Raw genomic sequence first — 13,537 nt, forward strand, 5'->3', positions numbered from 1 at the left:
GTCATATTGAAAAATGTCTCGGTTAAGGGAGAGAAACTAACAAAAACCTCATAATTTTTCCGCAAATATCAGAGGTTCTATTCAATTTCTTTTTCTGGAAGTGGATTTTTGGCATCTGCTGAGCTAAAGACGTTGCGTGTTGTCTCTGTCAGAGGCCCTATTATTCATGTGCCACTAATCCTAATTATTGAATCACTATGTTCATAATTATTATGTAAATTATTGTCCGATTTGCTGTTTTAGATCGCTAATCTCTTCTTTGATCTGAACTACTCATGTAAGCCTATTCATATAATTATTAGAATATCAGCGGATATATAAATCAATCAATCAACTCAAACTGTTATCTTCTTTATAGATATTCTGGATGTCCTTTTACGAATTCTTTATAGTTAATTTTTCAGGGTGAAAGTCAACTTCCAAAGACTCTTTACGTAACGAGTGAATAAGGATGACTAACAAAATATAAGTATATAAATTAATACAAAATTCATTTCTGATAGTTTACTCTATTTGTTATGATGATACAATATTAATATAATTCTCTGTACCAAATAATTCGTACTGGAACCAGTATGATTGCCTAATGGAACCATTCTATGAATAATTAATGTCGAAATAATTGAATCCCTACACGATGGCTTGTATTTCGATACTTGGAGTATGTGTGTATCTTATCAGAACCAGTATAGTCCATGTAAAAGTAGGAAGGAAGCGTTGATAAAAGACAACAATAAACAAAAAAGTAGGCCTACTGTACAAAATGCATTGACAGTTTTTCTTGCAATAATGTTTTATTTTTTGCATGTACAGTAATTGTTTCTGAGTCGCAGAGAAAGTGAGCCCCCAGTTGTTGGAATGAGTACCACAATCACAAAAAACACTGTGTGTGAACTTGAAGGTCAATCTGCGAGGGATGATTTCATCCGTCAACGATATAACTATCTGAAGTAAATAAGTGATAACAGTTCGGTTTGATTGTGATTGTCAACAACGAATGATTTTTATGTTAATGAAAAACCTGTTTTTCTCATATGGTAAGTGTTTTCAAATAGTAATTTGCCATTGTCATGTTCTGTATGTTTTTACATCGAGGGCTAGGCCTGAACCTAGGCCCAGGCCACTCGTTGGCCGAGAGTGAGTAAAGGAAGCCGCCGAGCTCACGCAGTCATGCTGGGATTGAGTATTGCCTCAGACTCCTTACTCGAGTATAGACAGGTCCCAAGTTGGTGAAGTGAAATTTCTGGGTTATTTTTTTGGTGTATTAACTACATGTATGACATGTTAATTCAACTTGTGTCATGCCGTTAGTTACCAAAAGCCATACAAATATTTAAAAGAAACAATACTGCTGTAGCAGTCCGCTTTTTGTAAGTCCAAACAATAGGCAAAATAAAGTCATTTTCAGGTTTTATTGAATTTAGGTGGTGATGCAAAGGCATGGAGTTGTTTAAATTAAGTAACCTAATTATTTGAAAGAGAAAAATGTTGTTTAATTATTGAAAATATACACTTATAGGAGCCATTTTAATTTTTCATAATGAAAATATATTTTCTGGGAAAAACTGTAAAAATTCTGGGAAGCGGGAACTTGGGAGGTCTGAGTATAGATGAAGCTTAGGCTAACATTCTATTGACATTGTATGTTATTATGGTATACCAGTAATTACGAGTACCGTATAGTAAGCTGTAGAGTGCTAAAGTGTGATATGTTCACTAGGCTAGGCCTAGTTTAGGGTAGGCTACATAGTATAGCCTAGGCCTAGGCCTACAACTATTGAATGGTGGAATCTATTGCCCCAAGGTGATGTGGAGACCGAAGCATATCTTCCTGAGGGCCACAAGATGGGCAATGGTCTCCACATTACCATACCAAGGGGCAGTAGGTTTCACTATTCCCCGAACCTAGAGCAGTCAATATTTGTTTTATTATTACTATTATTTACTCGCTGATCCGTGATACGGTCAAGGGCCAATCTCGAGGTGATGTGGAGACCGAAGCATATCTTCCTGAGGGCCGCAAGATGGGCAACGGTCTCCACATTACCAAGGGGCAATAGCTTTTACTATTCCCGAACCTAGAGCAGTCAATATTTGTTTTATTATTACTATTATTTACTCGCTGATCCGTGATGCGGTCAAGGGCTAATCTCGTCATAGAGGTCGCAGTCCTCTTTACCATCAGCAGCGTTTGTTATGTGGGCCTAGAGTTTGCACATCGCGATAGGTAAAAAAAGTACTATTTTTGGAGGCAATCTTGAATAAATTGAAATTGAAATTTTGAGGGGAATAGTACTTTTTGAGGGGAATAGTACTTTTTGAGGGGAATAGTACTTTTTGAGGGGAATAGTACTTTTTGAGGGGAATAGTACTTTCTATTTCTCTGCTTCTTAACCAATCAGATGCCTAGAATTTATGTATGAGGTATATAATATATACTATTTTTTAGATAGAAAGGACAACAAGGATGTTTTTAAATGTTTAATTAAGTACTACTGCTACTACTAGCTACGCCTAGGAAGGGCTTACAGTAGGCCCAGTCTTTTACATACGGTAGTATTGGCATAGGCTAGGAATAGAGGCTACAGTAGGCCTTTTGCTAGGGTCAGTTTTATATGAAATGAATGACTGTTAATAAATAATCTTATGTCAGGTATAACAAAAAAAAAAGGCCTCGACTTGGACCACCCAGGTCTACAATACAGTTTCAGAAGAAGCCTACATGCAGCTAGTGAATATGTCATCAACATCATTGTGCCACTTACAGTACATGCTGTAGGCCCGTGTGCAGGATTTTTATTGGGTTGGTGAAAATTTGTAGATAGTGGACCAAAATTGCTCTGGTGTATGGGGGTGTTGTGCCTGGGGGAACCCTGCTGGGACCAAGGGAGATGGAACTCAGGCATTTTTGATAGCTTGAGGTCTTATTTAATTGATTTCTGAAAATGCATATGTATTATCGGTTTTCAGTGGTGGGTACAGGTATTTATTAAGGGGTGGGGGACCCATGGGAGGGACTTTCACAGATGCAGGAGATACCACCTCAGCCCCACCATAGTTGGGCTGAGGGAATAAAATTTATGATTATGGCACCTCCAAATGGCCGGAAATTAAAGTTTCATACAATTTCAAAATCATTTTCTTTATAATTTTGAAAAATTTAGGACTAAGCTTTCTTGAATCTGCCACTTTCAGTGATTCGAAATAGAGGGGGCAAGAAATAGATTTCATAGATTGAAAGTCTATAAGACCTCAGCCCCAAATTTATGATTATGTCACCTCTAGATGGCCGGAGATGACTTTAATTGGAATATAAATTTCTTTTATTTTTAAAAATAATTTTGACAAATTTGAGGGGGAAAGGGTGGAGGGGAACTACCACTGGAGCCAGTCTAGAAGCACAGATACAGTACATTAGGGAAAATGTCGTCATAATATTACTTCATCGCTGCTGCTGCTGTGGATGGACGTTGGTTAGAGGATCCAGAGCATTGGCAATCACACAATATTATCTGATATATTTGTTGAGACAACCAATAATCTTTCTGTATTGTTTTTAATGTTTCTTTGTGTGCTATATTCAACATTCGCCATGGTGAACGATGCACGGTGCGAATGCCTAAATCCGTGCCTGCTGTGCATGATTTCCACGCGAGAATAAAAATGATTTGATTGAAACCTAGAAGGAAGACGCAGTGAATCATTGACACGCAAGTAGTGGTGAAAACACTAAAATTCCTCAAAAAGCATTATAAATACTGTTAAAAGTTTGATTGATCAAGGAGGTTAGGTAGATGGATTTCTGAAATGTGCGAGAGAGGGTTTTTAATTTTCTACCCCTTGAAAATGTGGACCTTTGGTAATTTGGAGGGGACATGGGTACGGGCCTGCTATACTGACACTTATTAAAACAAATATTATTGTACACTCTGAATTACAATTATCAGGGGTGGTCCCAACTGATGGTAGGCTTCTGTAAATTAGCATGGTCTCCAGCATTCTGGGGAGCAAGAAAAAACTCTCCTGCAAACAAGCACTTCTGAAAATTCAGAATAATGGAAGATATTAAATATTGAAGTGGCTTACTCCATTGATAAATTACTAGTCCCAAGATTGGAGAAATAAAAGAGACAAAAAAAAATTGATATATTTAAAATGATTGTTCTTTGTAAGGCTTCACTGATGTATTGTAAACAGTGAAAATGTCGTATAAAATTGCACAAAATATAGTTATGTATCACTTTATTGCTTTGCCACTTCCCGCTGAACAATTTGAGTGATTTATTCTAGAACTCTCTTTTTTGATAAATTATATTTTATTAAGTCTATATTGTCAAAATAATAAACATACAAGGCTCAACTGAGGAAGCAACCTAGGAGTAAACTTAATCAATAACAATAGTTGAAATTCCACATCAGCTGATACAAGATATTACACAATTATCAGACAGAAACATTGATTAATAAAAATAGAATATAATCTATTAAGATAAATGTAAAAATTAACATTGCAATTGGTGGCAGCTCAAACAGTCTGATACCAGAGGCTTCAATTATGAGTTGATTCTAATCTTGAGAAAAAAATCCTGGTGTAACAGGATTTGAACCTAGGACCATGGAATACAGGTAACCTCAAAGAACTCTATTGACTCCATTAGCATAGGAATAATGTGTAGACTTGATAATATGGAATATAGATATTCTGACATCTTGAAAATTATCACTTGATCTACAATTTTTTCCTGTCTTCATCAATAATATTCATAGAGACTGTTGACCCCTTGGTTTGCATTTCTAGTTCTAATTAGCATTAATGAATGATACAGATTGAATTAATAATATTTAGACTACAGAATTATCTGATTGTCTGGGTCTTATTTTGCAATGCAAATGTAACAGAATTAATTGGAGAATATTTATGTTGATTTAAGTTAATGACCAAGCCATCTGTCTGGAATTATGCCAGCAGATACACAATCAAGTTTTATCTGCAAAGAAATGTCAAACTGAAAACAATAGTTGTCATGTATGTGAAATAAGCTGTCGGCATTCTAATGCAATGCCTACACTAGGATCAGTGTGGATTGGAAAATTCTCTTCAGTTATGATACAGTATTATGCTATGATTTATTCCACATTGTCAATAAACATTAAAAACAATTGTATTGAGTTTTGGTAAAAGGCAATTTGACATAGCAGATTTTATTTTGTCTCTTAAACTTGGAGGGTAAATACTATGCTGACCATTTCTGGCCATGATTAGATACTTCTGCTTGCTGTGAAGAGGTTTATTGAGCCATAGGCCAAATAGCCTACCGGTCAGCCACTTTCCTAAAATAAATTGAAACAATATGAATTAATAGAAATATTAAAAATAAACCCCTTACTTGGAGCTAACTTCCAAGGCCTTGTTTGGGATGAACATTTAAAAAAGTGTTTATTTGTGTTATTCAGCAAATAGAAAAATGCAGACTGGGTCATTGCTAAGTTAAGGAAATTAAGAAATATAGAAAGAAAGTAATAAATCCTTTTGTAGAAAATTATATTAATTGGTTTACATATTTTGACCTTGGGATAGTAAACAAGTTCTTTAGTCAGTCATTAAGATATTCCAGACTGCAGATCAATTCATGTACAGTTACAATACCACAGTCCTATAATTAATATGTGTTGTGTTTGAAATATCAGTTAATTAGAATATTGATTAATTAGTCCTTGATTGAGGGCTGCTAATTAGGAATTTAAATTAACTCTGATTTAGTCCAGCTTTGGCTCACTAATGAGTTACCTCCAAAAATAAAAATGACAGAAATGAACCTAATTATATTTATGAATGATTCATGTCATAGGTTTCTTTAAAAATGCATATTTGTTCATCGTACATGTAACCCTTTTAGCAACTGAGTAGTACAGCATTAGTGTTGTAATGTAATGCATTCAAAAAATGTATCAACACAAAGTGATATTTCAAATGAAAGGTCATCTGTGTTGGTAATTAAATACAGGTTAATACAAAATGATATTCTCATGTTTTGGTGTGCCATGGATTTGCAATGGATTCAAATTTTAAAATTTCTTTTAATTTGTGTCCTTTCAGATATTCAGTTGAATAACTTCGCAAAAATTTAAAAAGAGCACAAGATTAATAAAAAAGATAAGTGAACAAAAATATAACTAGGCCCTAAAACTTATTTGATATTATTTTGATTAAGAATTATAATGGATAGTGGTATGAATGAGTTGAGACATCTATTTGTTTTACAGGTTTGTGAACTCAACCGTTTACCCGAGGGTAGCCAAGTACAAGATATGTTTAGTGGGTGGGAACTGTCTATTAAGTTACTCTTTACTTTAGCAATACTTGTCAAAGTATCAAAGCAAAGATCAAAGTTTGCACAAGTGTTGCCAATGCACATACCACAAAAATGTAATCAAATTTAATTTAAATATAAAAAAGTACGGAAAATGTCTAAGCAAGCCTGCATCCTTTGTAATGATCCATAAGCCACGTTGAAATATTCAGATTTGACTAAGTTAGCTGCTGATTTTATAAGTTTCCTAATGATATGGGAATCTAAACTAAATCCAATAAACACTAAAGCAAATACTTAAAATGTAGAAGTACTGTATATGATGATGTACCTGTATTGAATGAATACAGGTGTCTAATTGTTGCTCGAATAATGCAACACACATCTTGAAGACAATAGACATCGGCTTAAGGTGCAACAAATATAATTATTGACTGTATTAATTGGCAATAATAAAAAAACTTGAATAATGCAACACACATCTTGAAGACAATAGACATCGGCTCAAGGTGCAACAAATATAATTATTAACTGTATTGATTGGCAATAATAAAAAAAAAAGGGTAGGCAACAAATTCAGGCAATCTTGCCCACCATTTGTGATTTAATGTACAGATGCTATCTATTTTATTATTATCAGGTATTATATGCAGTAATTTCCAATGATATTCAAACAGCAAAGTAAAACAATACACCCATCATCAAGCAACATCTCTTTTGTACTTACTGTATATTAGCATCCCATTTTCTCTCTACACAGAGGATGCGAAATTGTCTCGATTAAATGCATGAACGATTTTACTTGCGTGCAGACCTTCTTAGAGTCGATGTCGTATTAGTCATCAAGATTGCCATCATTCTCTCCACTTACTGACAGCTTTCAAATTTCTTAAATCTCGGCATTAACGCAGAGACGCATCAGTTGTTTTTCCATTAACTCACATATTGCATTTGCGCATTTGGGCGGGCAAGACTAAGCAGTGCATCAAGTGATCGGTTCTGGTCCTCCTTTGACTCAATTTGCTGTGATTTTCAGTTGTGCTTATGTATATTTTGTCGACCTGAATGTTCCCATTTTGACCTCGCTTCTACTTTGTGATTTTAGTTTTCGTTTGATTGGATCTCACCTCTATGGAAAGCTAGATTGTACAGTAAGTGGGAATTATCATAACTTGTAATAATAATTACCGGTATGTACAGTATATATTTTGATGGCCTCCCCGACGGAGATACTGGTAAATCCAATATTTTTTGTATTATCACTCATAACCAATATTTTTATATCAACATACACTACTGTAAAACCTTGAATTGAAGCCCTGGGCTTTTTTTTTTTTTTTATCAAGCTTTGAGTGGGCTAAGCTTCTTTTGAGATGGACTTATTTTCTTGGCTACTTTTGCAAAGTAAAGTGAGGGGAGGGGGGGCTTTTCAAAATGAATGCTGTAAATTTTGGGAATTATTGATATAAAACAATAAATAGAGCCACTGTAACATGAATTTGTATCGTAAAAAATGTATTAACCGGCATTAAATCACCTAAACTACTATATAAACCGAACATGTTTTAAATTTATTTTGTTTCTTTGAAATTCATGTACAATGCATGTACTGTACTGTCTTGAAAAAGCCCATGCTATCTTGAAAAGAAGCCTGTGGGCTTCGTTTTGAGGCTACATTTGCAAACTAAAGAGGGGGCTTCAATTCGAGATAGGCTTCTCAAGATTAAGCCCACTGGGCTTCTATTCAAGGTTTTACCATACAATAATGGAAAAATCAAATATTTACTGCTATTTTACTTTATAGACAAAAGGAATTATTTACTATATGGGTCAAATATTTTCCTAAGTTTATTTTACAGACACTAGTACAAAACATACTTTCTTGTTGACCTCACATTGAATTAGGTTAGACTACACTTTTTATTATTTTTTTATAAGAACACATTTTATAAGAACCCTGAGGCTGAAATTGCTTGAAAATTAAGAACAAATTGAGGCTGAGGTAAAATTTCAAATGAGGTTTTTATTTTTAAAAACAAAAAAATTATGTCTCTACATTATGTGCAGTAGGTGTGACTATGCAATCTTTCTTTACTAATATTTCATCAGGATGTCTATGTAGTAGTTATTGTAGAACTCTACTGAAAACTTACAATACCTATTAAGTACCGGTATAGAATAAAATTGAAACTCTGTTCAAAAACAGTTACAGTGATAAATTGAAAAGCAGTTAGACCAGTACTTGTGTGTTTAATACTACTATAATTATTTACAGATTTGTTTGAATACATTTTAATTTAATATTGCAGTACCAGGCAAATTGAGAAAATTTCTTATTTTATTATTTAAATTGTAATTTTGTCTTATTTCTTATTTTACCTTATGTTTTGTTTCTTTACATGGCCTTACAGAACCTTGATGGAAAAACACCCTTGGGTGAATCAAGTGTACCAAGGGAATCAAGTGAAAAAGTATATTATTATTATAAACCTAGTTTATGGACATCTCAATGTTTAATTTATTTAATTAAATTAAGCTGAACTGATGAGAGTGAATCCTCAATAAGTACTGTAAATGCTCAAATAAGTGCCGCTCTTGAATAAGCGCTGCTGCACTTAATTTATAGGGTAATAAATACAATGTATACAGTGTTCAAATGAATAAATTACACAATAAAGACAAGCATATCTTTATAAACGTTAATTTTAGATGGTGTAGGGTCTTTGATATGCCTACTGATAGGAATATGTGAGATTGGTAACAATAGGAACAATGGAAAGCGCCATGCCAATATTTTTTTAATAAGCACTGCTCTTGAATGAGCGCCGCATTGAAGCCTCCAAAAATTTTAATTTTATAATTTTTGAGCATTTACGGTATTGGTCAAACAAAATGAAATCGAATTGTTGATCCCATTGAATTTTACTTTAGTAAACAAATTGATTGGCCCTTAAAATTATTCTCTGTAAAATAATTTTCCTTAAAATTATTCTCTGTAAAATAATTTTACATTTAAGAATTCACAAAATATATTTAGGCTACCATAGACTTTATTCATTAGAATTGACTGGTTAGTGTCTGACACAAAATTAATAAATTAATGTAAAAAATTCTGAGTAAGCATGAGAGAGTGACTTCGTACAGTAGAACTGTAAAATATCCATATCTTTGACTGAATACAGTCAAATAGTATAAATAGAACAAGAGAGCAAAGTCCCGTTCGTAAAAACGTCACGCCTGTGTAGGACGCCCCAGGGTTCGTACGCGTCCTTAAATTCCTGGAATGTCCTGGAAAAACGAATGAGCATTTTCCAGTATTGGAAAGTCCTGGAAATTTATGATTGTCCTTGAATAATTCTTCAATGTCCTGGAAATTTGATTATTTACACATTTATCGTATTTCACATGATATACGTAAATTCCAGGTCATGATTAAAATAAACTAATAAATGTTCGTTTTTTTTTTTGTCTTTTCAATACACGTACATAATTAAAGTACAGACCGTTGCCCGCATACTGTAGCTATTTCTCAAAAGTAGGGTGGCATGTCTATAGTATTTACTTTACACACGTGCGTCTCTCGCTCTTTGACGTTACACAAAGGAGACGCGCGGCGGGTACATGTAGGGGCACTAATAATTTTCGGTACTGTGAAATACATGCTAAATTTGGGCATGTATACACTGTCGACTGATTATGTACTGTACAGCATATTTTTTTTTAGCGCAGACAGGGTTATGGCAGCCGAGGCGTTGAAAACATGAAAGAGGCAATCTAAGCTAGATGAGTTAGATAATTTAAAGAAGAGTAAAAAAAGATGTATTGCGCTGATATTGAAGGTCTGAAAAAGTAATCCATAAGGTTTGCTGATCAGGCCGAGTGTAAAGGTAGTCTGACCATAAAGAAATGTTCTACAGTATTTTCTCTATGGTCTGACCGTATCATCAAAAGCGAACAGCCTGCGCGTCGAACTGCCGCTGAGAAAAAGTCATTACTGGCAGAAATTGAGGCGAACATAGCTTCAAAATTAGAAGAAATAAAAAATATGTAAATCCAGAAACTATCATACCTATGGCATTGTTTCAAATAAAGTGGATTTTTAAAAGGAATATGCTGTCATGTTTGTGTTGCTATTCTGTGTTAAATTTAGTGCTTGCAAATGTTGATAATTCAATTTTACAATGTATACAGTATGTATTTGCTCTACGTATAAAAAAATGCAATCATCACAAACATATTGTACGTTAACATTTGCTGTATAATAGAATTTAAAAGTTTACATAGGTTTATAATATTAATTATAAATAATAACCATGAATACAAAGATGAAATAAACGACTTGGCAATGTACAATTTAACAAGTTTCAACATTTTAATGACCAATATGTATGAAATAACAATTGAGATCTCCGCAACATGTACCCAAAACGAAGGAGATTAGGACACCGGGGGCTATTACTTAGCAATGTCAACATCGCTACAGCTTCTTTCATGTAAATTATTGAATACCCCTGAACACGCGTACACTCCACCGAGGCGTCAAAATGGAATCAAGTTATTACTGACACGCCGGTACCACAAAGCCACCGACAGGTTTAGCGATAAGACAATGTTGTACGCGCACATTTTTGTTGCCTAGCAAAGAATCAGGTCTGCTGTAGTTCAACTGTAGGCTCTGTCTTACTTGCCACACTCGTGGGATGAATTCCTTTGCTTATCAGCACACGTGCTAGACAAGCAGAATTTCCCACGAGCGTGAGAAAAAGACACTGATCTATCGCCTCTGAAGTAGATTTAAGTAAAACTTAATATGCAATCAACCAAAGGTCTTTACTGTGATGGAAACAACTAAATTGATTTACTAAATAAAAATATGCATAAGAACATCTTGCAATTAAAATTAGTACAGCATGCATGTTGTATAATCAATCGTAAAATTGGCAAATTGTTTTACTTTTATAGTAATAAGAGATATTATGAGTCCTTGAAATTCGGAAAATTTGACCTGGAATGTCCTGGAATTTTCCTGGAAATTTGCTTGTTTAAAACCCTGACGCCCACTAACGGTTGTATGTTCTTTTTATTACCCAGTGCAGCGCTGCGCAGCGCGGTAGAAGTACGCCCGCTATAAACTCAGTAAGCAGAAAACAAAAGTACAGTATCTTGTGGAGAGAACAGATAAACAGACAAACCGACCGTGCGCGGTGGAGTACTGGGTAATAAAAAACATACAAGCGTTAGTTGGTGTCCTACACTAGCTGCGTAGGGCGTATCGTTTTTTTACGCTCTCAATGAGCGTTGTTGGCTCTCTTGTTCTATTTATACTCTTTGATATAATAGATTTAATGACTTTATTTATACATAGATAGGTTCGCTTAATCACATTTCCACAAAACCATTACAGTACTTGAACAATGTAATGGAATGTCAATGCAATGTTTAAAATAAGACATTAAAAGCTTTTTATGATTAGGCAATGTATACCATATAATGCAAGCAAGTAGGAGTTGTGTTTTCAAACTTACAGTAACAATAATGTACGGTACTATATGAAGTCAATAAACATAAAATTTTTAATCAATATTCATTCACATTAAATCAGTTTTTAATGTGTGTTAGGTTGCCATCTTATTTATTTTTTCCTTTTGGAATTATTTATAGAATTAGAGCATTTGAGGCATGCCATCCCAAAACCAGCATATTGTCGCTAATTGTTAATTTTAGGTTGTCATCTTATTTATTCTTCCTGTTGGAATTGGCTATGGTAGTTACAGTGAGAATGAGAGGATTTAGGCAATAAAGATGGACTTAAATCCTATCCCATTGAATAGTACAATTGAACCCAGTAATTGAGAAATAAACATTTACATTGTAAGCAGACATCATTTGGTGTTGATGTTTGAGTATAGCCCTAAGGCTCATGTTATGTACATTAACACCTTCCATTCCAACTTAACACACCCTCCCTGCAATCAATAGATGGAGAAATTATAATCAATATTAATTTACTTTGAATTCCATAGTCTTGTTATAATTCCTCTATGTTGTGAGAGCATTTTCATATAATAATAAATTTATTTCTATACAGTAGCGCAATATAAGTATAATATCAACAGTTTTGTATAATTCCTTTATGTTGCCTTGTAAAGCATTGTCATATGTTAGTTATATAGTACAATATAATTAAATGTTATATAATTTAGTTGTAAATTTTCTTTTACATTTAAACAATAATGTTTTCACAGTTTCTGCACCATAATCATTTCTTTTAGTTAAACTGTATGTGTAATCTGTATTTTAGTATAATATTAAGTATTGTATTCATTTTTTTGTCCTTGTTTTAATAATTTCTTTTCTGATATTTAATTGTTGTTTTAATTAGGACTTTATGGGAGATCAATTTTAGTATGCTTTGTAAATTTTATTATTGCACATTTTACTGTCATTGAATCCTGAATAAATATGTTGCATAATAAGTATTATCTATTTATTTTCCTTATTATAAATAATTAAATACTTAATTTATATGAAAAAATATATCAATTTGGTATGTCTATGGAATTGTCAACTTATAATCATCATGATTATAATCAATCATTTGATGAATCATCCATCAGTATCAAATCATCCTCGTTATCATCAGGTAGTCTTCCTCACTGTCGGTATAATTGTAAAATTGCCATCTTCATCATCCTTATTAATAATCCATTACTTGTACATAATGCAATAATTAGAATTATACAATCAGCAGTTTGATCGATTATGAATCCAATACTGTACAAGTAGGATGTAGGAAATGCAGATCATAAGTGATAAGATCAGATTTCCATAGGTATATGAAGTTAACACATCACCAGTTGCTCCTCTCCTATCAAACTAAAAATGGTTCAAAGGCAGAGTACTGAGCTTTATATCATAAAAATTCAAAATTGATCGTTTCTGTATTAAAGTGTTAATCTTCTGTGTGAAACCGGCAATTTACTATATATTTTCTCATTCAGGTTTTTGTTGGTTCTTCAGTTGTTTGAAGTTGATTTTTTTTATGAGCACTCCCCCTGTATCAGCTCCGCTATTAAGTTAGATTTTCTATTTTTCTGGGAATAAAAAGGAGTAGGAGTTAAGAATGGATTAGAGGACGAGGGTACTTAGTCATTTTATAAGACCACATGTTCAAATTCAAAATTGATCATTATAAATGTTGTTTACTCTTCTGTACTCTATATAAT

The 13,537-nt window shown here is 33.5% G+C and overlaps 1 protein-coding gene across 4 annotated transcripts in view; it reads left to right on the forward strand.

Moving 5' to 3' along the window:
* The first annotated feature begins 881 nt into the window (after positions 1–881).
* Positions 882–13,537, forward strand: part of LOC117115723 — a 53,499-nt gene continuing 40,843 nt past the window's right edge. For 3 of the 4 annotated variants that reach the window (XM_033259641.1, XM_033259643.1, XM_033259642.1), the window contains exon 1: positions 882–1,037. The gene's annotated coding sequence lies outside the window, so the exon portion shown is untranslated. Of the gene's footprint in view, positions 1,038–7,260; positions 7,463–13,537 lie in introns of those variants that run through there. The other variant, XM_033259644.1, reaches the window with a different exon arrangement.

This window comes from Anneissia japonica, unplaced genomic scaffold (genome assembly GCF_011630105.1).
Source record: "Anneissia japonica isolate Jap-2015-1 unplaced genomic scaffold, ASM1163010v1 scaffold3262_len730253_cov190, whole genome shotgun sequence".
Taxonomy (NCBI): domain Eukaryota; kingdom Metazoa; phylum Echinodermata; class Crinoidea; order Comatulida; family Comatulidae; genus Anneissia; species Anneissia japonica.